Source organism: Pongo pygmaeus, chromosome 23 (genome assembly GCF_028885625.2).
Source record: "Pongo pygmaeus isolate AG05252 chromosome 23, NHGRI_mPonPyg2-v2.0_pri, whole genome shotgun sequence".
NCBI classification, from domain to species: Eukaryota; Metazoa; Chordata; class Mammalia; order Primates; family Hominidae; genus Pongo; species Pongo pygmaeus.
Window position 1 is genome coordinate 53,945,605 of NC_085931.1, and position 24,349 is coordinate 53,969,953.

The 24,349-nt window shown below is 48.4% G+C and overlaps 1 protein-coding gene across 2 annotated transcripts in view; it reads right to left on the reverse strand.

Annotated features, from left to right (window-relative positions):
* PACSIN2 (protein kinase C and casein kinase substrate in neurons 2) overlaps window positions 1–23,140 on the reverse strand; it is a 143,774-nt gene extending 120,634 nt beyond the window's left edge. Inside the window, exon 1 of one of the 2 annotated variants that reach the window (XM_054470006.2) lies at window positions 22,958–23,140. The gene's annotated coding sequence lies outside the window, so the exon portion shown is untranslated. The remainder of the gene's footprint in view (window positions 1–22,957) is intronic. The other variant, XM_054470003.2, reaches the window with a different exon arrangement.
* Between the last annotated feature and the right edge of the window lie 1,209 nt (window positions 23,141–24,349).

A 24,349-nucleotide genomic window follows, 5' to 3' on the forward strand; every position in this document is an offset into this window, starting at 1 on the left:
ATCAAGGAATTGTATCCAAAATATATTTTAAAAATTTCAAAACTAAGTTAATAAAACAACTCAACTTTTTCAACAGGCAAGTGATTTAAAGAGATACTTCACTGAGGGAGATACACAGACAGCAAACAGGTTCAGGAAAAGAGAGTCACCCCCCTTAATCACTAGGGAAATGCAAATTAAACCTACCAGAATGGCAAAAATTAAAAAGACTACACATACCAAGTGTTGGTGAGGATGTGGGGGAACTAGAACCCAGTGCTAGTGGGGTGCAAAGCACTTTGGAAAAGTTTGGCAGTGTCTGGACATGTTAAACGTACACTCACCAAAGCACCTAGCCATTCCACTCTAGGTATTTACCCCAGGGAAGTGCAAGCAGATGTTGGCCGAGTGCAGTGGTTCACACCTGTAATCCCAGCACTTTAGGAGACTGAGGCAGGAGGATCATTTGAGCCCAGGAGTTCAAGATCAGTCTGGGAAACATAGGGAGACCCTGTCTCCATTAAATTTTTGATAAAAAGAAAGCAGATGTCCCCACAGAGACTGGCATACAAATGTTGATAGCATCTTATTTTTCTGTAACATTTTTTCACAACATAGCATCTTCATTTGTGATTACACCAAGTGGAAACAGCCCAAGTGTCCGTCAATAGGTGAATGAACAAATTGTAGCATGCCCATGCATTGGATTTTTTTAAAAATGAAACTAACTGATAAATGCTACAACAATCTCAAAGTAATTTTACTGAGTGAAAGAAGCCAGACTAAAAATAACACATACTGTAAAAAGAATATATACTGGCTGGAAGTGGTGGCTCACACCTGTAATCCTAGCACTCTGGGAGGCTGAGGCGGGCGGATTGCCTAAGCTCAGGAGTTCGAGACCAGCCTGGGCAACACAGTGAAGCCCCATCTCTACTAAAAATACAAAAAAATTGGCCAGGCATGGCAGTATGCACTTATAGTCCCAGCTACTCGGGAGGCTGAAGCAGGAGAATCGCTTGAACCCGGGAGGCGGAGGTTGCAGTGAGCCGAGATCGTGCCACTGCACTCCAGCCTGGGTGAAAGAGTGAGACTCTGTCTCCAAAAAAAAAAAAAAAAAAAAAAAAAAAAATACACGGGAGCTAAGGAGGCTAAGGCAAGAGAATCACTTCAACCCGGGAGGCGGAGGTTGCAGTGAGCCGAGATCGCACCACTGCACTCCAGCCTAGCAACAGAGCAAGACTCCACCTCAAAAAAAAAAAAAAAATACATAGAATACATACTGTATGATTCCATTTACATAAAATTTTAGAAAATACAAATGATTCTAGAGTGGCAAAGAGCAGAGCAGTGGTGGCCTGGAAGAACTGGGGGCAGAGGGACCCCAAGTAGCAAGAGGAACCCTCAGAGGGTGGACTTCTCACTATCTTGTTTGCGATGATGGCTTAACAGTGTATTCATATGCCAAAACTTATCGCTTGTTCATTATAACTCAATAAAACTGTTTCAAATTTGAAGGTAGAATAACATAAGACTGCTTACTTCTTATCTTGCCAAGTAAGAATATCCTTTAGAAACTACCAGCTCTTTTCATCAACATGGAAAGATAGGACATTTTAAAATGTAAAAGATACAATGGTCAAAATTTTATACAGAAAGAGCCCTTCACAAGAAAGGGCAGCTGCTAACCTTACACACATGAAAACTGCACTGCCCTTATTTTTTCCACGTTGGTGATAACACGATTGCAGACTGTCATCTTCTGATACTGGCAGGAATGCCCCTGAAGGCTGACCAGACCCAAAGAACACTCTCCGGGTTCATCTCCACATCCGACCTGGCAGTTCCTTCTGGAAGGGCGGCACCAGGGACGGCCATGTGCACTGTGGGACCCAGACACCAACATCACTTCCCTGCCCTCCTGGAAGTCAAGAAATCACAAGAAGAATGTGGCCCAAAAGGTTCCTGAAGCACTCCCATGCAGCTGAAGAAGGCAAGTTCCTTGTTTCCACAAGAGCTGCTCACCCCCAAGCCACAGTATCTGTGGTTTGCTGCTGGGACAAGTTCCATAAGTCAACATTAAAAACTCTTCAGTGGGATTCCTCCAGGCTAAAGTCCACTGAGCTAAAGCGGAAATCAAATATGAGCTCTCAAGAAGACCACGATGTAGACTGGAATCCTTCTGATATTGCGCCAGAATGCTAACAAAAGCCAAGAGATGTCATCAGCAAAGCCCTAGAGGGAAACTTTGGGTAAAATGACAGTGCAGTGCGCTCCAGCTCAAGTGTGGCTGGTTTGGTGGTAAGAAGGGCTGAGCAGGGGGACAGGCCTGCTCTTAACCCTACCTCCCCATGCAACTGGGGCTCCAGGCATGGCCCCAAGCCCCATGTGTCAGATAGGGAGGGACAGCCCCAAGCACACCCAGAAAATAAGCATGAACTTTACTATTCAAGAAACCAAGCACACACATGAATCCAGAGCCGTGTCCTGCGCCACAAAGACCCTTGGGGGTGCTTGTGGGGACACCCCAGCCTGCACACCCAAGCTTTGTCCACACACACCCTGCCCATGGCCACCATTCAGCCACCTTTGGCTGGAGGCACGCACACACAGTGCACAGCCTACCCTCAGCAGGATGCGCCACGGAGGCGGCCCATGCAGGCCGTGTAAGTGGGCTGGGGGTTACCGGGGCAGGGAATTCCAGGGTCTCTGTCCCTGTGAATGGCCTAAAGGGAGAGGCACAAGTTTTAGGGAGATACCACTTCTTGACACCTCAGATTCCTCACCCTATAGGGACAGTCACACTGAAAAAAGGGCCCAGGGCAGGGGTCCCACATGCCCCATCTATGGGAATGCTGACATATGAAAGGTCTGGGGGCTGCGGGGAGCACCCTAGCATATCCACACCTAGAGCCACAGGCTCGCAGCCAGCGAATGCAGCTGCCTCTTCCCTGGCCCAGGGATCCTTCTCTCTTGTCAGCAATCCCCATCCCACCCCAAGTCCCAGTCTCCGTCTCACTGGACTTTAGACCAGGACTCCCGCAACTGTGCCTTGCCCCTTTAGACTGGAAATTCCATTTAGGCTGCCTCTTGGACTCTCTCTCAGGACCCTGCTTCCAACAATCACACAGTCAAAGGGGACAATGTCCCCCCTCCCAGCCTCGGGGCTGCTCTGGGCCCCAACTGCCAGGAAGCAAGCCTGGACACTGCAACATTTAACTCGCACTGAGCTGAAGCAGCCCAGTTCTCCCTCTATAAAGTGAGCTGACTGCAGAGAAACTGCACTCTGGCATTCAGTCATGTTTCACAATAACTCTAGAGGAGGAGCTCTGCTTCTGACATGAAGTGTGGCAAACCTTAGAAGTAAGCAGAGCTACAAAATTATTCAATGCAAATATTTAAAGAACAGGCTGCTTTTGGTGCCAGGAGGATGGCAGCTTGCAAACCTCCAGTCAGAATAAAGGTTCTGCTTGGTTGGGACTGAGTCAGGATGACAAATGCTGTTTCATTGCACCCTCCGTCCACCGAGGAGACAAGGTTTTTTAAAGCCACTTTTCAGGAAGTTACTCTGTCCATTGGGCAGGACCTTAAAAGTTACAACAAGAGAGCAAGTGTCTGGTGTGGAAAAACCAGAGTGCATATACATCTACTCAGTCAAGAACTAAATGTGCATTTCAAATGTCATTCACGTGGCAATTATGTGGAAATAAGGATGGGATCATGCAATTTTGCCAACAGTAAATATACAGACTTGGTAACTTCAAGTGCCTATAATGTCCACCAGACAGAGGCCTTAAAGCACATTCCACCCACATTTTCCTCCTTGAGAAAGGCAATTTGATTGTTAGAAGAAACAGTGACCAGGCACAGTGACCCACACCTGTAATCCCAGCGCTCTGGGAAGCCGGAACAGGAGGATCACTTGAAGCCAGGAGTTCAAGACCAGCCTGGGCAACACAGTGAGACCTGCTCCCTTCCCCGGTCTCCAGAAAAATTTAAAAATTAGCCAGGTATTGGCCAGGCGCAGTGGCTCACGCCTGTAATCCCAGCACTTTGGGAGGCCGAGGTGGGTGGATCACAAGGTCAGGAGATTGAGACCATCCTGGCTAACATCGTGAAACCCTGTCTTTACTGAAAATACAAAAAATTAGCTGGGCGTGGTGGTGGGCGCCTGTAGTCCCAGCTACTTGGGAGGCTGAGGTAGGAGAATGGCGTGAATCTGGGAGGCAGAGCTTGCAGTCAGCCGAGATTGCACCACTGCACTCCAGCCTGGGTGACAGAGCGAGACTCCGTCTCAAAAAAAAAAAAAAAAAAAAAAAAAAAAAAAATTAGCCAGGTATGAGGCCGGGCGCGGTGGCTCACGCCTGTAATCCTAGCACTTTGGGAGGCCGAGATGGGTGGATCACAAGGTCAGGAGTTCAAGATCAGCCTGGCCAAGATGCTGAAACCCTGTCTCTACTAAAAATACAAAAATTAGCTGGGCATGGTGGCACACACCTGTAATCCCAGCTACTCGAAAGGCTGAGGCAGGAGAATCGCTTGAACCCAGGTGGCAGAGGTTGCAGTGAGCCAAGATTGAGCCACTGCACTCCAGCCTGGGTGACAGAACAAGATTCCGCCTCAAAAAAAAAAAAAAAAAAATTGGCCAGGTATGATGGTACACACTTGTAGTTTGGGAGGCTGAGGTGAGAGGATCATTAAGCCCTGGAGTTGGAGGCTGCAATGGGCCACAATCACACCACTGCACTCCAGCCTGGGTGACAGAGTGAGGCCCTGTCTCAATCAGGGGAAAAAAAAGCAGAGAATAGAGACGTCCGGGCCAAAATGGACACACTGAATTTTTTGTTGGTATTTCTGATGGTGTCCTCAGGCCTGGCTTACTGAGTTCTACAGCCTCAAGCTGCATGCTGATCAAAACCACACATCACATTTCCTAGGTATGAGGCCTAGGCCCTGCTTTCTCACTTGCAAAACAAAGTTGTCATGAGAATAAGTGTAATCACGCAAGGAAAAATAGGACACCTGGCACAAAATGAGCCTCAATAAATATTAAATTTTTAAAAAATAATTCTGATAACGATTGTGAAGTCAGATACCAGTTCAGGGAAGTGAAGGCTAGAAGGGGGCTGGGAAGTTGGCAACAAGCAGAGCCCTGGCAGGAGGGGATGAGGCCTGGACCCTACTGCCCACTGAGGTTGGCCTTCCCTCCACACCAGGCTGGGGGTGTTTAATCACGCTCTGCCTCCTCCGACCGGAATGTAAGATCATGGACTACGTTGTTCCTGTTGTAACTCCAGTGCCTAGAACCATGCCTAGCACATGGCAGGCGTTCAAATATTTGCTGAATACATAAATGGGGATTTGGTCAGACGCAGTGGCTCACGCCTGTAATCCCAGCACTTTGGGAGGTAGAGGCGGGCGGATCACGAGGTCAGGAGATTGAGACCATCCTGGCTAACACGGTAAAACCCCGTCTCTACTAAAAATAGAAAAAATTAGCCAGGTGTGGTGGCAGGCGCCTGTAGTCCCAGCTACCTGGGAGGCTGAGGCAGGAGAACCGTTTGAACCCGGGAGGCAGAGGTTGCAGTGAGCTGAGATGGCGCCACTGCACTCCAGCCTGGGCAACAGCAAGACTCCGTCTCAAAAAATAAATAAATAAATAAATAATAAATAAATAAATAAAAATGAATGGGGATTTATGAATACACTGAATTGCATGCAAAAATGTCTGAGTCCATTTCTAGGGGGAAAGAATCTATTTGCATGAAATTCTCATGTAAATATAAGATCCAAATACAGGTCAACAAAAATTAGCTAGGCCTGGTGGCGCATGCCTGTGGTCCCAGCTATTACTTCACTTGGGAGGCAGAGTGAGGCAGGAGAATCATCTGAACCCATGAGGTGGAAGATGCAGTGAGCTGAGATCCCCAGCCTGGGCGACAGGGCAAGACTGTCTCAAAAAACAAACAAACAAAAATACAGGTGAAGAAACATTGCTGAGTTCCACCCATGTGTCTCAGAGTACCAATGACCACCGTTAGGTGAGCAAGGCAGTAAAATTACAGAGCAAAATCTAACAGGCCAGAGCTTTCCTGGAAAAGAGGTTTCTCAGGAGCCAGCCCCAAACATATCCAAGGGCAGTTACCAGCCTTTAAGTCTGAGGTTTGGATTTGAGAATTAACTCTGAAACTAGAGCCAACCCTGGGTTAAGGAGGGAGCAGAAAGAAATACAGGAAGTTGATGAATAAAAACAGAAAGTCTTTGGTACCATGACAGTGAGACACATCAATGCTCCCAGAGAACCTGGGGACCCAGCAAAATTCCTTCAGGGACTGTGGATATAGGAACCTTCTTTGCTGCTGCAGGGATTTCAGATATTCTCCCAGTCTGAACCTGGTTTGGATTCTGGTCTCCCAACCTTGCTTCCAGTTTATAACTCAACCCTGCCACACTGGCCTCCATCTCCCCAACATGCCCTGACGCATGACTTGCACAGATGCCAGACAGACAGAAGGGCAGACACCAAAACACAGAGCAAGAAAAGGGCAACAATAAACTTTTTCTGAACTTAAGCCTTTTAAAGATCAATAAGGTTGCTAGATCCCTAAATAATAGTATTTTTCATATTCAATGATTTAGAAAATCCAGATGACAAAAGGCTACTGTAAATTCAAGTTTTAAAGTAAACTGGTATTTTGTTAATCATAATCATAATCACAGCATCATTTATATATAGTAATGATATGAACAGGAGGCAGAAGGGCAGGGTCCCTGGTGAGAGCCCCACCCTCAAGCCTAAATGAGAACAAGCATTCCTGCTTTCGTACCCAAATGTTGCCTTTCAGCCTACCATGTCCCCCTATCATCCTGTGCCCATTCAAAACGCCAAACCCCAGACTCCAGGAGCAGAAGAGTGGCAGAGGAGACAAGAGAGGAAGTCGAGAGGAGTTCAGCTGGGGGCAGTTGGAGAGGAGATCTGCTGCAGAATGGCCAAACTCCAGGAAAAGATCACCTTCCCACTCCATCCCATCTCCAGCTCCCCATCCCACTGAGAGCCACCTCCATCACTCAATAAAATCCCGCATTCACCACCCTTCAAGTCCACGTGACCTGATTCTTCCTGGATGCCAGACAATTCGGGATGCTGAACCCACAAAGGCTGTCACACTGACTCTTAAGTCGTTTAACACTTAAGCAGTCCTCAGACAGGAGGACTAAAAGAGCATTGTAACAACCCTAGACACTGCTGTGGGGCTGGAGCCCAAAAGTGCTTACCTGGGCCCCTGTACTTGCTCACCTGCCTGTCCCCCCTCCTGTAAGTGGTTTAAGCAAACCAGCCACACCCCTGTCCCAAGTACCTCGAAGGGGTCCAGGGAACTCTCCCATTTCAGTAACATATAAATGTCTAATGTGTGTGTGTATATGTGTGTATGGAGGCACTAAAAAATCTGTCTACAGGCCAGGCGTGGTGGCTCATGCCTCTAATCCCAGCACTTTCGGAGGCCAAGACCAGCGGATCACCTGAGGTTGGGAGTTCAAGACCAGCCTGACCAAGATGGAGAAACCCTGTCTCTACTAAAAATAGAAAATTAGCCCAGCGTGGTGGTGCATGCCTGTAATCCCACCTACTCGGGAGGCTGAAGAAGAGAATCGCTTGAACCCGGGAGGCGGAGGTTGCCGTGAGACAAGATTACGCCATTGCACTCCAGCCTGGGCAGCAAGAAAGAAACTCTGTCTGAAAAAAAAAAATGCTGTCTACAGACTATGCCTGGTGGGCACAGCACTGATGGAGCAGTCCCCTGGCAGTCACTCCCTAACCTGCTGGGGAGACAGGGCCACTGTGGGGGACCACCAGTGCTTTGAAGAGAGAACCTTGAGATAGACCCAGATCTCAAGACATATTAAGCTTCTCTGAGCCTATTTCCTCAACTGTAAAGTGGGAATCAAAGAGTCCCAAGGCAAGATGGTTGGCAGGCTCAGAGGCACCAATGGCTGTGCTGCAATGGAGTTCTCTAAGGGCAATGCCATCACAAGTGCAGGGCACACATTCATGCATCCCATCTGCACAACAAGCCTATCATAATCCCCATTTCAAAGGTGAGGCATCACAACCAATCTCAGAGCTGGGATTCAAGCCCAGGCAATCTGGCTGCGGAGCTCCTTACCAGTAACAGCTCACTGCAGACACTTGTAGCCCCACTGGACGGGGCCGGCCAAGACCAAAACACGTCAGAGGCTTGTCCCTGTACCTCTGCTCCAGATGGAGGCCCTCCTATGGGGAAAAGCAACCCGGGTTCCAGGTCAGGGCCCCAAAAGCCAGCCATCCTGGACACTAGGATGCACAGGGAGTGGAGAGCAGGGCTTTGCAGCCTTTGTGGGGACTGGTAATTTGCCAACTCTACCCCAAGGAGAGAACTCTCCTCTCCCACCTGGTAACCCCAGGAGTTTCCAATGGACTGAGTTTGTCTCCACCTCCACCAATCACACTGCTAACATGAGACTTTTGGAGGGTTTGAAGGATTGGAGGAGGTTTCTCTCTCTACTCACCTTTTACTTACTAGTAAGAGCTCATGTTATGTTAAACTATTTCTAGATTTCGTGAACCTGCAAGTTCCTAGTAGAGGCAGCAGAGAGAAAAGCATGGGTCCAAAATAGCAATTCTGGAAATGAGCGTACACCCAAAAAACTTTAAGGAAGGTGACTTGTCTGAGCTATAAGGGGAGGTGATGAGTCAGCCCCAAACCCCACATCAGCAACTTCAGACTCACATTTGCAAGACTAAGAAGAAAAGAAAGAAATCCAAAAGGAAATACAAGAAGCATTAAAGAAAATAACAAAGGATAAAACTGGAATTGATTATATCAACCCTTTCACTCAGTCTTCATAAAAGGAGGCATACTGTGTGGCACTGCCGTGATCCAATCACATTAACTTTCTTCCCATGGCTTACAGGAGGTCAGGAGTACCCCTCTGGAGTACTGGAAGACCCTACTTTTGCGGGACTCTCAGGCAAGGCCCAGCTCTGGGCCCCAACAAGCACCCCAGGCCTAAAAAGCAGAAGGCACTTGAAGGGAGAGCACAAGCAGCCCTTGGGCCCTGTCCGACCTCAAATAAAGCTTAGGCCAAGGGCTGCTAAGGAATCACGTCTTGTGTTACCGAAAATCCAGTCTCGAAATAAATCAGCCCTATCAGTGCATGCCATGCCATGCCATACCACCCACCCAAGTCTAGGGCAGCTGAGCAGGGATTTCTCAGGAAAATAAAATGGGAAGCTCCAAACGACAAAGGGGAGCTAAGAGCATATGGCTCTGGGCTTGGGAGTAACCGCCAGCTTGGCTGAAAAGCTCTAAGAATGACCTGGGGCTTCCATCCAGCCCCTGCCAGAACCTTCACCACACACACAACCAACAGCTCAGCCAGTTGCCAAGGCAACAGCAACCTAGACATGTTTAGGCATCTGTAGAAACCAGGAGAAAGTACAATTTCCACACTTGTGATAAAAATGCAGCCCCCGAAGCATCAAGCAAAGCATCACTCTGAAGTTTTGTTTTACTGACAGAAGAAGCAGGACTGGAGGGGAAGCAGGAAGCTGGGCAGTGCCTGGCAGAGCCAGTGCAGTCAGACGAGCCCTGGAGTGTGGGTACAAAAACCTGCCTGTGCTTGGGAAGCAAGACACTTGTATGCCTGTGCTGTTTGTGACTGTTTCCTCTTATGTCTACCTTCCTGTGTAGTCAAGTCTCTCCATTTTGTTGTGAACATCAGCTTTTCTTAGCTGGGATAAGAGGAACCAAGAAGAGTAAGCTTTTGCCCACAGTAAGGCAAGAGAACTAAAAGGGAAACAGCCCCTGGGGGGAGAGGGTAGACATGGTGGAGGCATCGCAGGAATTCAAGGGAGGGGACCCAGGGGTAAGCACTAAGGTCAGCTGGCCCGACCACTGCTCCCCACCTGGAGCCCCTCTCTGTCCCTGCTAAGCACCTTGTCCTTTGCAGACCCTGGCAAATGAGCCACCAGGAAAACAGGACACCGCTCAGTCTGAGAGTGAATACCTAAGGGACAGCGGAGGGTAGGAAAGTCAGTCCATGGGGAAGGGACATGGTGACAAGTTCCACAGCAGACCAGAACAGAAAAACAAACAAGCAAACAAGGCGAGCAAGCACCAGTGCTATAAACTTCTCATGTTCCCTTTGAGATGCTTGTCTCTGGAGATGAACAGAGCCAGGAACCCCCATGAGAGCAGCATCTAGAAGCTACAGACGAACTCTAAAGGACCACACGACCCCCAGGCTGCCTGGCAGAAAGAACCCTGCAGAATCTTTCCAATATGCATCCCCTAAGTGAGGAAAAGAAAGCTAGAGAAGGTTTGTGAGATACCTACCACGATGGCTGAGCTGTGCAGGAATGCGACCATATGCACCCACAACCTTGGGAACGTGGAACATTAGCTCCAAGGATTAATCATCAAGTAGAAAGGATTTTCTAAAACATCCTTACTCCTTGCTCATCAAAGTAAGGCAACCAATTCAAGTAAAATGATATCCAGAAACTTAGGAAGGAAACGTGACTCATTTAAGAAACCCTCACAGAACTTTCTTATCTCACAGATACTTGGAAGTTCTAAAGGCCAAGGCAGGCACTTTAAAGAGAAAGAATCCCCATTTTTTCACCCAAAAAATCAGAAAAATACACTTACAAGCAGCAAGACAGGCTTTCAAAACACTCTTAAGGTGTTCATACCCTTTAATGCAAGATTTCTATTCTCGGGAATTTATTCCCAGGAACTAATAATTACACAGATGAAAAAGGATGAAATTATAAACTGCAAATTCATCTACATTAGCAAAAAAGTGGAAATAACCTAAAATGGCCAGCACTAGAAAATGTTTTAATCTCATTACGTCGTCAACAGGATAATATAACCGTTAATAATCTTTTTGAAGATGAAGGTAAAGCATGGAAAATACTTGAGAAAATATTTAAGTGAATCTGAATAATACAATCATAACAATGTCAGTTATTGAAAAGGAAACAGTGGTGTCAGTTCAAACTTCAGATCTCTCCCATCTACAAACTGGATGGCCTTGAACTAGGCACCTGATCTCACTACCTACAGCTTCCTCACGTTCAAACTAACAACCTCGAAGCGTTGCCTTGAGGCAGGACAGAGACAACGTACCTCTCTTGCCTCTTCTGAAGCTTGGTACAAAGTCGGCAGGGAATAGGTTACTTGATCAAGATACACAAAAACCGCTTTGTGCGTGGAAGGTAAACTACAAAGAGAGTTTTTTATTCAGAACATTGTTTTCTATGTTGAAACTTCAATTTTTAAAAGATTTAAAGAAAGCAAAAGAGAAGTTATTTGACACAAAAGTGATGATTATCCCAAGCATAAAAACAAATATCGGCTGGGCGCGGTGGCTCACGCCTGTAATCCCAGCACTTTGGGAGGCCAAGGCAGGTGGATCACGAGGTCAGGAGATAGAAACCATCCTGGCTAACACAGTGAAACCCCGTCTCTACTAAAAATACAAAAAATTAGCCGGGCATGGTGGTGGGCACCTGTAGTCCCAGCTACTTGGGAGGCTGAGGCAGGAGAATGGTGTGAACCCGGGAGGTGGAGCTTGTAGTGAGCCAAGATCGCGCCACTGCACTCCAGCCTGGGCGACAGAGCAAGACTCCGTCTCAAAATAAAAAAACAACACAAATATCTGCTCTAATATACCTGAGCAAATGCTCTTATGTGATATCACAATGTTGACAAAATGTGAAGACCTTTCGCAATTTTACAAAGTGCAGTACTCTACAGAAACGCAATTTCTTCTCCCTTGTCTACCTGCTCTTTAACAGCATAAGATGCCTTTTAGACTGCATCTGCCGAAGATGAGGCACTCCTAAGCCAGGGCCTCTGGAATCTTCCTCCTGTCCCACGTGGGATGCATCACGGGGTGGGTGTACCAGCGAGTCACCCACAGCCTTGACCGCACCCCAGCAGCTCTCCCTTTTCTGCCCTTATCTCCCTGCTGTGTAAATGGTTGTAAACTTTCAGATTATTGAAACCCAGTTAGTTACAGACATAGATCCCATCTTAAGCAAAGGACACACATAATCTGCCTCACGTCTATGTTTCTCAGAGGTGGGGGAGAAAGATTAATTATCTTTTAAAGATGTTCACATCTGAGAGTGATTCACAACTTACTTATTCCAGCCAGCCAGAGGAGGTGAAACGAGTGTGGGCTTCGGTAAGCAGAGCACCAGCTCTGATGGTGACCCTCTGAAGGCCACTTAATCTCTCTGAGCTTAGGTTTACTGATGCATCAAGTGGAGAGAACACTATCTTGTTGCAAGAATTAAATGCGCAGCAATGTAAAGCTTCTTGAATGGTCCCTCAGAAACTTCAGAACACGGGGGCCTGTGCAGACAGCCCCTCACCACTGACTCTGCACCCCCCACGCACATCCTCCTTGGTGGCACATGCCCAGACTCCTTATCTGATGACACATTTGCAGGAGCAAAGGTCGCAACTGCTTAATTAAAGCATCACCACGTGCGAGCTAAGTGGCGAGCAGGCAGCCAGCTCCAGCCAATCAGACAGCTACAGAACCCACTAATAGCGGGCTTGGAGGTCTGTACAGGGAGCACTGCCTGCTCTGTGGTTCCTCTGAAGACCACAATTCATGATCTTGGCATGCTCGGTTGGCGACAACATAATTTAATATAATGAAAGACAAATGCAGTTTAAAATATGAAAATGTTCACAAACTACGGTTTGGGTATCACTTTACAATAAGAAGATTTCATTTAATTCAATAGGAAACTTCAAAATACTAGCCACAGTTGATCCTATCTAAAGAGCACCCTGCAGGTCCGGGCAGAGGCCCCGTCACAGGCCTCCCTGGGAGCTCTGGGCTTGGGCTCAGAGGCCTGTATGGGGTCCTGGCAGGTGGCCTCCGGCAAAACCACTGACCCCTTTAGCTCTGACTCTCTTTCTCCTCTAAACGATGAAAAGGGAAACAAATCAACAAGGCTGTCCTGAAAACAAAATGAGGGCTATGGAAAGCTTCTTGGCAAAATGCAAATGCCTAGACAACCAAGCTCTTTTTATTTATACTTATTTTAATTACAAAGTTATTACTTAAACATTAATGTAAAAGTAAAAGGGCAATGGTACAGTTTGGAAAACAAGGAGAAACTTCCCATAATTCTAAAACCTTAACTATCACTGCTGCATGTTATCTTAATACAATTTCACACAGGTGAGCAGTGCTCACAGCTTTATCATTTGTTTTCTAAGTCCTATTTCCCATCACCTAGGGATAAGCTATCATCACCAGTACTCCCTTCCAATCCTGAGTCACTACGTGTAGTCAAGCAACATCCCTTCACCCCAGGGTCAGGCTTTCTAGAATCCATCACATTAAACTCAGGCAGAGAATCACCAACCCAGAAGAGAGCAAGGCCTCTGCATGGCAAGGCTGCCCTCAAAACCCAGGGAGGATATGACCATCATCAGGCCCTTACCCCAACAAAGGGGCCAGGTGCCAACAGCAGCTTACAAAAGGTAGTGGGGAGAAAGACAGGCCCTGTAAGTGCCAGGATATGACGGAAGTCCATGCAGGGCAGGAGGCCTCACCCACACCAATGACCCACGACTACACACCCGTGACCCCGAGTCACCAAGGAAAGGTCCAAAAAGTTCTGGAAGGATTTTTAAATAGAACTGGATAAAATCACTTTGGGCACTTTAAAGGTATAGTTTGCTGGCAAATTCACTTACATAGAGTGATAGCAGAGTGACCGAATGAGCACCGTGACCAGGCACACATGCTGGGCTCCTGGGGTCCATCACCTCATGCTGCCCCGCCAAAATCCTGTGAGGAAGGGCTCTCAGTATCCTGGTGCAAAGGACTGCATGTATGGATCCCCTCAAAATTCATATGTTGAAATTCTACCCCTCAGTTTGATGGCATTAGGAAGTAGGGCCTTTGGAAGCTAATTAGGCAGGGCCCTCATGAATGGGACTAGAGTCCTTACAATTTTTTTTTTTTTTTTTAGTTTTTGTTGAGATAGGGTCTCACTATGTTACCCAGGCTGGCCATGAACTCCTGGCATCAAGTGATCCTCCTGCCTCAGCCTCCAAAAGTGTTGAGATTACAGGCATAAGCCACTGCACCCGGCCACTCGTGCCTTTATAAAAAGTACCTGAGAGCTCTCTCGCCCTTCTTTCCGCCATGTGAAGCTATAAGAAGTCAGCAATCCACAACACGAAAAAGGACCCTCCTCAGAACCCAACCATGCTGGTACCCTGATCTCAGACTTGCAGCCTACAGAACTGTAAGAAAGAAATTTCTGTTGTTTACAAGCCACCGCATCTTTGTTACAGCAGCCCCAACTGACTAAGACACTCAAGTTTTGGAGACATTGAAGCATTTGGCCAAAAGCCACACAGTCACCTAGTGTTGGAGCTCGAACCCACATCCAAGGGCTGTATGACTCTAAAACCATGTTCCTAACCTCCAATACCTTATTGCAAAATTACCTTTCTTCTGCAGGAACTAACAGTGAAAGTGACATATTAACCTCAAGGATCTGTAAGCATAAACCATATGGAAAGAGAAACAGCCAGGCACGGTGGCTCATGCCTGAAATCCCAGCACTTTGGGAGGCCGAGGCAGGCGGGCCATTTGAGGTCAGGAGTTTGAGACCAGCCTGGCCAACATGGTAAAACCCCATCTCTACCAAAAATACAAAAATTAGCCCGGCATGATGGTGCATGCCTATAATCCCAGCTACTTGGGAGGCTGAGGCAGGAGAATCACTGGAACCTGGGAGGTGGAGGTTGCAGTGAGCCGAGATCGCACCATTGTACTCCAGCCTGGGCAACAAGAGCAAAATTCCGTCTCAAAAAAGAAAAAAGAAAGAGAAGCAGAACCCACACAGCTACTGCATTCCCAACCAAACACGCAAACGCAGGTTAAGAGAATAAATCAAGGCTGAGGCCATTCCCACTCGAAAAGCCCTTCTCATTAGAGTGGAGCCACTGCTTCCTAGGAACACAGATGGCAATCCTTGAGACTCCCAGAGACAGAGGTGACTTTTGTGAAATTGAGTCACCTGAATCACCCCTTCCCCATCTGCATCCTTGACTTCTCAACTGACATCTTGCTTCTCTGAAGATCTTCATCCCAGTATTTTAAATACCCAGAAACTGCTCCCCAGAGAACTGTCCTCCAGGAGAATATAAGGCAGGTCACAACCTGGAGCCTTCCCTGCCCCTAGCAGCCCCTCTCACACACACCCCTTGTTCTTTTTTTTTTTTTTTTTGAGACAGTCTTGCTCTGTCACCCAGGCTGGAATGAAGTGGCACTATCTTGGCTCACTGCAATCTCTGCCCCCAGGTTCAAGCGATTCTCCTGCCTCAGCCTCCTGAGTACCTGGGTTCACAGTCTCAAACCACTACGCCCAGCTAATTTTTATACTTTTAGTAGAGACAGGATTTTGCTATGTTGGCCAGGCTGGTCTCAAACTCTTGGCCTCAAGTGATCCGCCCACCTCAGCTTCCCAAAGTGTTGGGATTACAGGCGTGAGCCCTCTCTCCCAGCCACTCCTTGTTCTTCAGAGCTCTGCAGCTCTGCCCAGAATGGTCCTTCACGTCAGCCCCACCTGGAGAGCACCTGTGGCTCTGGCACAATCCTTCCCAAGTCACTTCCCTGAAGGTCAGCTCTCTGCAGTGTCCTGAGGACAGTCAGACCCGCCCTCCTCTGTAGTGCAGTACTTTGTACACACTACTATCTGGTACTGCCACAATGAAACTATACTGAGCTGCCTTTACAGAGCAGCCATCATCTTTATCTCAGGATTCCAGAGCTGCAGGCAGAGCCAGGGGCACCAGACACGCAGTGGCCAGGACCACTCCCTCTGACCCACCCTGCCTGTTGCTTTCCACCCACAGATGCTTCCTCCATATGAGCCACTGAGATATCCTCCAAACACTCTCAGTCCAGGGAGTGAAATGAAAATAAAAAGCAGGTACTTCCACGGGGAGCTTAATGGAGTGCCCCAGCTGGCTGCAACTCTATCAATAGTCACACCACACGTGACATAACAGGAAGACAGGTGGATTCTCCACACACACTCCACACTGAGTGATGCCTGCTGTGTGCAGCACTATCAGCTTCCATGTCTGAGTATTCAAAACATCTTTCAGAAATACATCAGAAGTATTCTTTTAAAAAATAAAAATAAAAAACATCTTTATTATGATTATTTTCATCAGAAATAAGCCACCTAACATCTGTGAGGCTTTAAAATTCAGTGCTCTTTCTTTTTTTGAGACGGAGTCTCACTCTGTCGCCCAGGCTGGAGTGCAGTGGCACAATCTCGGCTCACTGCAACCTCCGCCTCCTGGGTTCAAGCCATTCACCTGCCTCAGCCTCCCCAGTACCTGGGATTACAGGCGCGCACCACCACAACCAGCTAGTTTTTGTATTTTTAGTAGAGATGGGATTTCACCATATTGGCCAGGCTGGTCTCAAACTCCTGACCTTGTGACCCGCTCACCTCAGCTTCCTAAAGTGCTGGAATTACAGGCGTGAGCCACCACGCCCGGCCTAAGTTCAGTGTTCTTTTACATATATGAGCTCTTTATATAGCTGAGAATGTGTACTCTTTCAATAAACCAAAAAAATTAGTCCATAAAATGTTAGCAATCTAGCCAGAAGGCCACAAGAAGCCACTGTTGGACAGTCCTGGCCACTGGCACAATCCACACCCAACTTTCAAACCCACCCAGCGGCTCTGGGCCCAGGGAGGGGCCTCCTAGACTGCAGAAAGCATCTCATCTGTGAGGACATACTTGGATAGGACAAGTAAGACATTTGGAATTTTTACCTAACATTTATTTCACAACTTTCTCAAGTGCTAAGCAACTGAGAAGTAGTCATTTTAATGTACTCTTTCATCAATAAGCATTAAATAAGTCTGCTCAAAACACTCAAGCCCTACAAACTGTCCCTATGAAAAATGTGGCAAGAAAAAATAACAAAAACAAATAAGTAGCCTTTTCACATACAGAAAGGTGTTTAGTGATCCAAATTCAGAGAGAAAAACAGTCCTTTTCGGCAGATGAACAAATAGTTTCCTCTATGAGTGACACATTCTGGGATATTTGAACTGCCAAACATAACTCATAATGACAACCACCAAGGAAGCAAAGCCTAATGGAAAAGCCCCAGGATGGCAACCAGGAGCCCCAGTTCTGGTCCCAGGACTGCCTCTGGCTGCGTGCTCCATCAACGTGCTGACCAAGCCTGGCCCACTTTCTTCATCACAGGAAGGAATATCTACTGCCACCCGTACCACTCAGAAATGTTTTGAGGACAAAAGAATGAGAGGTGAAAGTGCTTTGGAATGTGCATCTTCTATAAATACAAGTCATCATTATTATTAGCTCAAAGATGACCAGGAAAATAGGATTACAGAATATCACAGGTGAGAGGGAGCTTAGAGATGGAATGATCCAGTTCTTAATCTGGGTCCAGGCCTATGAAGCTGTCCCCCTTCGTGGGAAGGGGTCACAGTTGCTATCAGATTTGCAAAAGGTGAAGGTCCTCTAAGTCCTTCATTTTACAAATGTTAAAACTGAGACCCGGAGTTCTGTGCTGATTGTCCCAGACCTCAGGGTTGGTCAGGGAAAGGCAGGGCAAGAGTCCAAGGCTCCTAGTCTCCATCCATGCTCCTCCCCCTCTGTCATCCCATATTCTTGGGAGGAAAAATAATCATATAAATTTTATCTGGCCGCAGAATATGTTCTATAAACCACCACACATGCACTTTCCAAAGGTACAGCAAAATCTCTAGCCTTATTTATCGTTTTTAAGGCTTCTTGTGAGGTCTCTGATAGTTGAGACATCATTTTATTTTTTCTTTTTTTTTTTGAGACAGAGTCTTGCTCTGTCACCCAAGGCTGGAGTGCAGTGGCACAATCTCGGCTCACTGCAGCCTCTGCCTCCCGGGTTCTAGTGATTCTCCCTCCTCAGCCTCCCGAGTAGCTGGGATTATAGGCGCCCGCCACCATACCCAACTAATTTTTGTACTTTTAGCAGAGACAGGGTTTCACCATGTTGGCCAGGCTGGTCTCGAACTCCCGACCTCAAGTGATCTGCTTGCCTTGACTTCCCATAGTGCTGGGATTACAGGCATGAGCCACAGCGCCCAGCCCCATTTTGTTATTTCTATATTCTCATCTCTGTCTAGTTCAGTGCCTGAAATCAAGAAACATGCAAATGATTTTTTTAGGATTGAAAACAGGCCAGGTGCGGTGGCTCACACCTGTAATCCTAGCACTTTGGGAACCCGAGATGGGAGGATCACCTGAGGACAGGAGTTTGAGACCAGCCTGGCAAACATGGTGAAGTCCCATTTCTGTTTAAAAATACATATATTTAATATATATATATTTTTTTAATTGAAAATAAAAAAGACCAGCCGGGCATGGTGGCTCACGCCTGTAATCCCAGCACTTTGGGAGGCCGAGGCAGGCGGATCATGAAGGTCAGGAGATCAAGACCATCCTGGCTAACATGGTGAAACCCCGTCTCTACTAAAAACACAAAAAATTAGCCAGGTGTGGTGGCGGGCGCCTGTAGTCCCAGCTACTTGGGAGGCTGAGGCAGGAGAATGGCATGAACCTGGGAGGCGGAGCCTGCAGTGAGCCGAGATCGCGCCACTGCACTCCAGCCTGGGCAACAAAGCGAGACTCCGTCTCAACAAAAAAAAAAAAAAGGAAAAGAAAAAAGACCTTATTCTAGGAAACAAGAAAGACTCTAAGATGCTTTAAGTTTTATTAAGCAAACAGATGAACATGCAATTATGGGAATAAGCACAATTCAATAGGTAACTTAAGGAAAGGTGGTTTTTATTTGTTTTATGTGTGCTTTTCATCAAAATGTCAAAACTTGTGCTCTTTGGTGGCCACTGTCCCTCAAGTAGTTACCTTTGGAACTGCAGAGATACCAAAAAATGATGCATTGTGCAGAATAATTTGAGAATTCTTTGAAGCCTGTCTCCAGTCCACAGACAGAGCACACTCATCTGAACACTAAAATTCTGCAGAAATTCCTACAAAACTATCCCAAGAACCACCACTGGGACGCATGTGGAGTCTGTCTGGGGCAGGGACGAATGATACTTTCTGGTATGTGAGAGATCAGTGCCCTGGCCATAAGGAAAGACTCTACCTGTGGAATGCAAACTGACTTCGTAACTAAGGCATTGCTGCACTGCCCTCAGGTATGCAGCTACCATTCCAAACAACCTAACTGGAAAAAAACTAAGCCAGCACTATTGCTCACATGAATGTGGTCATTAATCGCATAATCTACAGGGTGGCCTCCACAAAGCTGCCATTACAATCTGATGGCAGATAAAGCAGACCCGAGTCAGCTGGGAGGTTCACATGAAGGTGGCCAGAGAGCACCTGGTAAATGCCACTGCGAACTCTAAACACAAGGTGCCATCACTGTTATTAAAGAAACTTTTCGATCTGTTTGATATTCCACAACATCCGGAATCATCCACTGATAACCCCTTCAGAATCAGTAAGCCTGAGCATGATGCCCTTAACACAGCACGGACTTTCAAGGTATAGAGAAGAAACAAAAGGCAAGGACATTTGCGAGGCCGAGGCGGGCAGATCACTTGAGGTCAGGAGTTCCAGATCAGCCTGGCCAACACGGTGAAACCCCATCTCTATTAAAAATACAAAAACTAACCAGGCAAGATGGCAGGCGCCTGTAATCCCAGCACTTTGAGAGACCGAGGTGGGCAGATCACCTGAGGTCAGGAGTTCCGGATCAGCCTGGCCAACACGGTGAAACCCCATCTCTATTAAAAATACAAAAACTAGCCGGGCAAGGGTGGCAGGTGCCTGTAATCCCAGCACTTTGGGAGGCCGAGGTGGGCGGATCACAAGGTCAGGAGATCGAGACCATCCTGGCCAACACAGTGAAATCCCGTCTCTACTATAAATACAAAAATTAGCCAGGCGTGGTGGTGGATGCCTGTAGTCCCAGCTACTCGGGAGGCTGAGGCAGGGGAATCACTTGAACCTGGGAGGCGGAGGTTACAGTGAGCTGAGATCGCACCACTGCACTCCAGCCTGGGCGACAGAGCGAGACTCTGTCTCAAAATAAATAAATAAATAAATAAATAAATAAATACAAAAACTAGCCAGGCAACGTGGCAGGCACCTGTAATCCCAGCTACTGAGGAGGCTGAGGCAGAGGAATCGTTTGAACCTGGGCAGAGACTCTGTCTCAAAAAAAAAAAAAAAAGAAAAAGAAAAAAGCAAGGACAAATGCCTCTCTGCTCCCACTCCAGAAATGCCTGGCCACCAGAGATGTGGATGGGTATCCAGGATTACAGAAAAGTTGACATTATCTCCCTGCGGAACGCTATGTTGGTGGAAATCCAGATTTTTTTTTTAAATATATGCATACTTTTAGATTTATTTATTTTTAGACAGAGTCTCACTCTGCCACCCAGGCTAGAGTGCAGTGGCGTGATCTCGGCTCACTGCAACTTCCATCTCCCAGGTTCAAGCAATTATCATGCCACAGCCTCCCAAGTAGCTGAGACTGAGATTACACGTGTGCACCACTACGCCAGACTAATTTTTTTTTTTTTTTGAAACGGAGTTTTGCTCTTGTTGCCTAGGCTGGAGTGAAACCGCCCGATCTTGGCTCACTGCAACCTCGGCCTCCTGGGTTCAAGCAATTCTTCCTCAGCCTCCCGAGTAGCTGGGATTACAGGTATGAGCACCACCACGCCCAGCTAATTTTGTATTTTTAGTAGACACGGGGTTTCTCCATGTTGGTCAGGCTGGCCTCGAACTCCCGACCTCAGGTGATCCGCCCACCTCAGTCTCCCAAACTGCTGGGATTACAGGCGTGAGCCACCACGCCCGGCCTTAATTTTTGTATCTTTAGTAGAGACGGGGTTTCAATATGTTGGCCAGGCTGGTCTCTAAGTTCTGACCTCAGGTGATCTGCCCGCCTCGGCCTTCCAAAGTGCTGGGATCCCAGGCGTGAGCCACCCTGCCCAGCCTAGATTATTTAAATATCACATCACAATTTCATATACATTTGAGATTAAAAGCGATAAAGTTCCAAGTCCCAAAGCAACACGAGCTAAGGATAACATTTCTAGTCAAATGAGTTGTTATTCTTCTCCCAAAAAGTGGATAAAGAGTGCAGACCTAATCACCCATCTACTTCTCTGTGTTATGTTACTTTCCCAAGTAATAAATATCACCAGCCTAATGGCCACTTTCTTTAAAGCTTTAAGACTATTGTCAAAAGAAAAACACACCAATGTTTTTGATGTAGTGGCCTCATATCTCAGCCAGCATAACCTCACCAAGGAGGCTGCCAAACTCTAGAATTAAGTTTAAGTCCTCACAAGTGAAAGTTTTCCAGGTGAATCAAGAGAGATCCAAGTTGCACTGGCACAGCTTCAATGTCTCTATGAGGAGGCTGCATGCAGGCAGGCTCATGAATCAAGTGGAATGACAACATCTTGGGCAAGAACAGGAGGGCTGGCATTCAACACTGACCACCTGGTCGGTTCCTTTGCCCTGGGCTCCAACCTGGCAATCCCAGGAGGGTTAAAACAGAACTTCAGCACAGGGGAATAACTGCAGAGGGAGGCACCGAAAAGGAGGGAAGGAAGAAGGTGTGAGCTCACCATCTGCAACTGAGGTTCAAACTCTTTCATCAAGACAGCCAGGCAGTATTTGGTAAACAGTGTACCAAGTAGCCCTGGAGACTCTGAGCAGCTTACCCCCTTAACCACAAAAACACCGGACAGGCGGAGGGAAAAAGAGAAGACAGGATCCAGGAATGCTGCACACACCCAGCCAAAGGCCACCTTCCCTCAGGCACCCAGGCCAAGAGTGGCATCCCCAGGTCCTGTTATACGTCAAAGGCTGCAGCAGTGTGGGCCCCAAAGCAATAGCACAGCTTGCTCCCCTGACCAACCAACTCCTTCTGAAAAGAAAATGGACCTTCTCTGATGGAGCCGAAACCCAATGAATCAATGAAATTCAACAGCAGCAGCAATCACTACCTCTCCAATCGCGGACCTCTCAGGATGCCTGGCCAGGCTTGAAAGCCCTAGAGGAGTAAGGGAGTTCGGATTTCTGATTCAGTGAGTCTGGGGAAACTCCGAGGAGGGTCACAAGGGCAAACCTCCCCGGCGTCTCCTGGTTGGCCCCAGCCCTAGGACGTGCTGCGGTAAGGGCTTTGCTCCCCCCGCCCTCCCCAGACACACACACACACAGAGCCGGGACAGGGAGGGTGGGAAGGAAGGAAATGGAGGCCGCTCATCAAAGCGCCTCAAATCAGCGCACCCGCGTGTGTCCTGCGTCGCCCCCCAGGCCACCCCAGGACCAAGCCCTGCCCTCTCACCGGCGCGTCCCAGCCACGCCTCCCCTCCAGCGCTGCTCCGGCACCCTCGCCTAACCTCTGCACGTCTCGGATTCCCAGCTTTCTCCCAAATCGCGTCCCTCCAAAAGTCGCCCCAGCTCCCCCTTCTGCAGCTGTCTACACCTCCCCCACTCCATTAGCAGCCCTTAACCCCCGACGGCCCTGCTCCTGCACTTCTCTCTCCGGCAGGCCCCGAACCCCGGAAAACTGCCCCGCTCCCACAGCGCCGCCCCCATGGGCCCCCGCCCCTTACCCGAGCCCACCCCACTCGCCCTCGTCCTCCCCAAGATGTCTTCTCCAGGCGCCCCCCGGGCCCCGAGCACTCGCCCCCTCCCACAGAGACAGGAAGTTCCGCGCGGCCCGACCCGCTTCCCTCAGGGCGCGGAGCTCGGCGCGGCGGCCCTGACGGGGCGCGGGCCCGGCCGCGGACCAGCGCCCCCGCGTCCCGCCCGCGGCGCCCCAACCGTCGCGGCGACCCCTGACCTCGGCGGCCACTCACCTCCCAATCCGTCGCACACTCCGTTCAGGCTGCGACGGCGTCTCCAGCCCCAGCTGCGGCCCGGCTCCCGCTCCCGCTTTTGCTCCGGCAGCACTGCCCAGCCCTGCCCAGACCCCCTGCGGCCGCTTCTGCCGCCAGCCGCGACCGCACCGCCCTCGCCGCTCCCGCTGGGCTCTGCCCATTGGCTACCGGACACCGAGCCCCGCCCCACAGCCTCCTCGGCGCTCCCGATTGGGCCAGATGAGTAGAGAGGTGGCTCACCCCGCGTGAGGACGAGGGAAAACCCCAGGACGCGCATTGGTGACTTCTCCTGTCAATCAAAGGGGGAGTGCCTATTTAATGGGCTGCGAGGGTGGCGCAGGTTACTCTCCCAAAGCCGCTCGCTGGAGGTGTTCCCTGATACTCGCTTCCCGGGGCTGGAGTTTTGCGGTTTCGTCGGCACCCAGGGGTAGAGGGCGCGGCAGGGCAGCACCGCACCTGACCGGAAGTTCAGGGAAGGTAATCCTACAGTCTTTCAGAAAGTTTCCTCTCCCAAGGGACTCAAAGAAGCTAATGTCATTAGGAGCTCCTCCGACTTGCGCCAAAAGCGTCATTCCACGTGGACCCGCTTAGTTTAAAAGGGGGGTTGGGGGGGGCGTATGTTGCTGCTCTCTCTAATAAAATATATTTGGATGGCAAGGCACCAGGCAATGTACACGCATTCTTTCCAATTCTCACAATCACCTTGCATGATAGGGTATTAGCCCCGTTCTGCAGAGGGAAATACTCCTGAAGGAAAATGGAGAGCACTTCCTGAGCACTGTCCTAGGCGCTGTCCAAGCACTGCTTCATGTCATACAGGTGGAGAGGATGGTGAGAGGACCCCCAGGTGAGGGGTTAGCCAGGTAACTTGCTGGGGGTGATGTGGAGTAAAGAGAGTAAATGGCAGAGCCAGGATTAGAAACCCAGGTCAGCCCAACCCTTGAGAATAGTAATGATGACTGTGTAGCAGTATGGGAAAATGCTTAAACTAAAACGTTAAAAGAAAAAGCCAGATACAGCCAGGCATAGTGACATGCACCTGGAATCCCAGCTTCTTGGGACGCCGAGGCAGGAGAATTGCTTCAGCCCAGGAGTTTGAGGCCAACCTGGGCCACATAGCAAGACCCAGTTCTCTAAAAAGTAAAATAAAAGAAAATAATAATAAAAGAAAAAGCTAGATATAAAATGGTAGAAACTGTAAAATTGCTGCTACATATAGATAGGGATGAGAAAAGAGTCCACAAAGAAATCTAGTGGTTGTTTACTTTCTAGACTGCTCTGTGGCATTGTCCTTATGACAATAATTAAGAAAGAAACAAAAGAACTGGCCAGGCATGGTGGCTCACGCCTGGAATCCCAGCACTCTGGGAG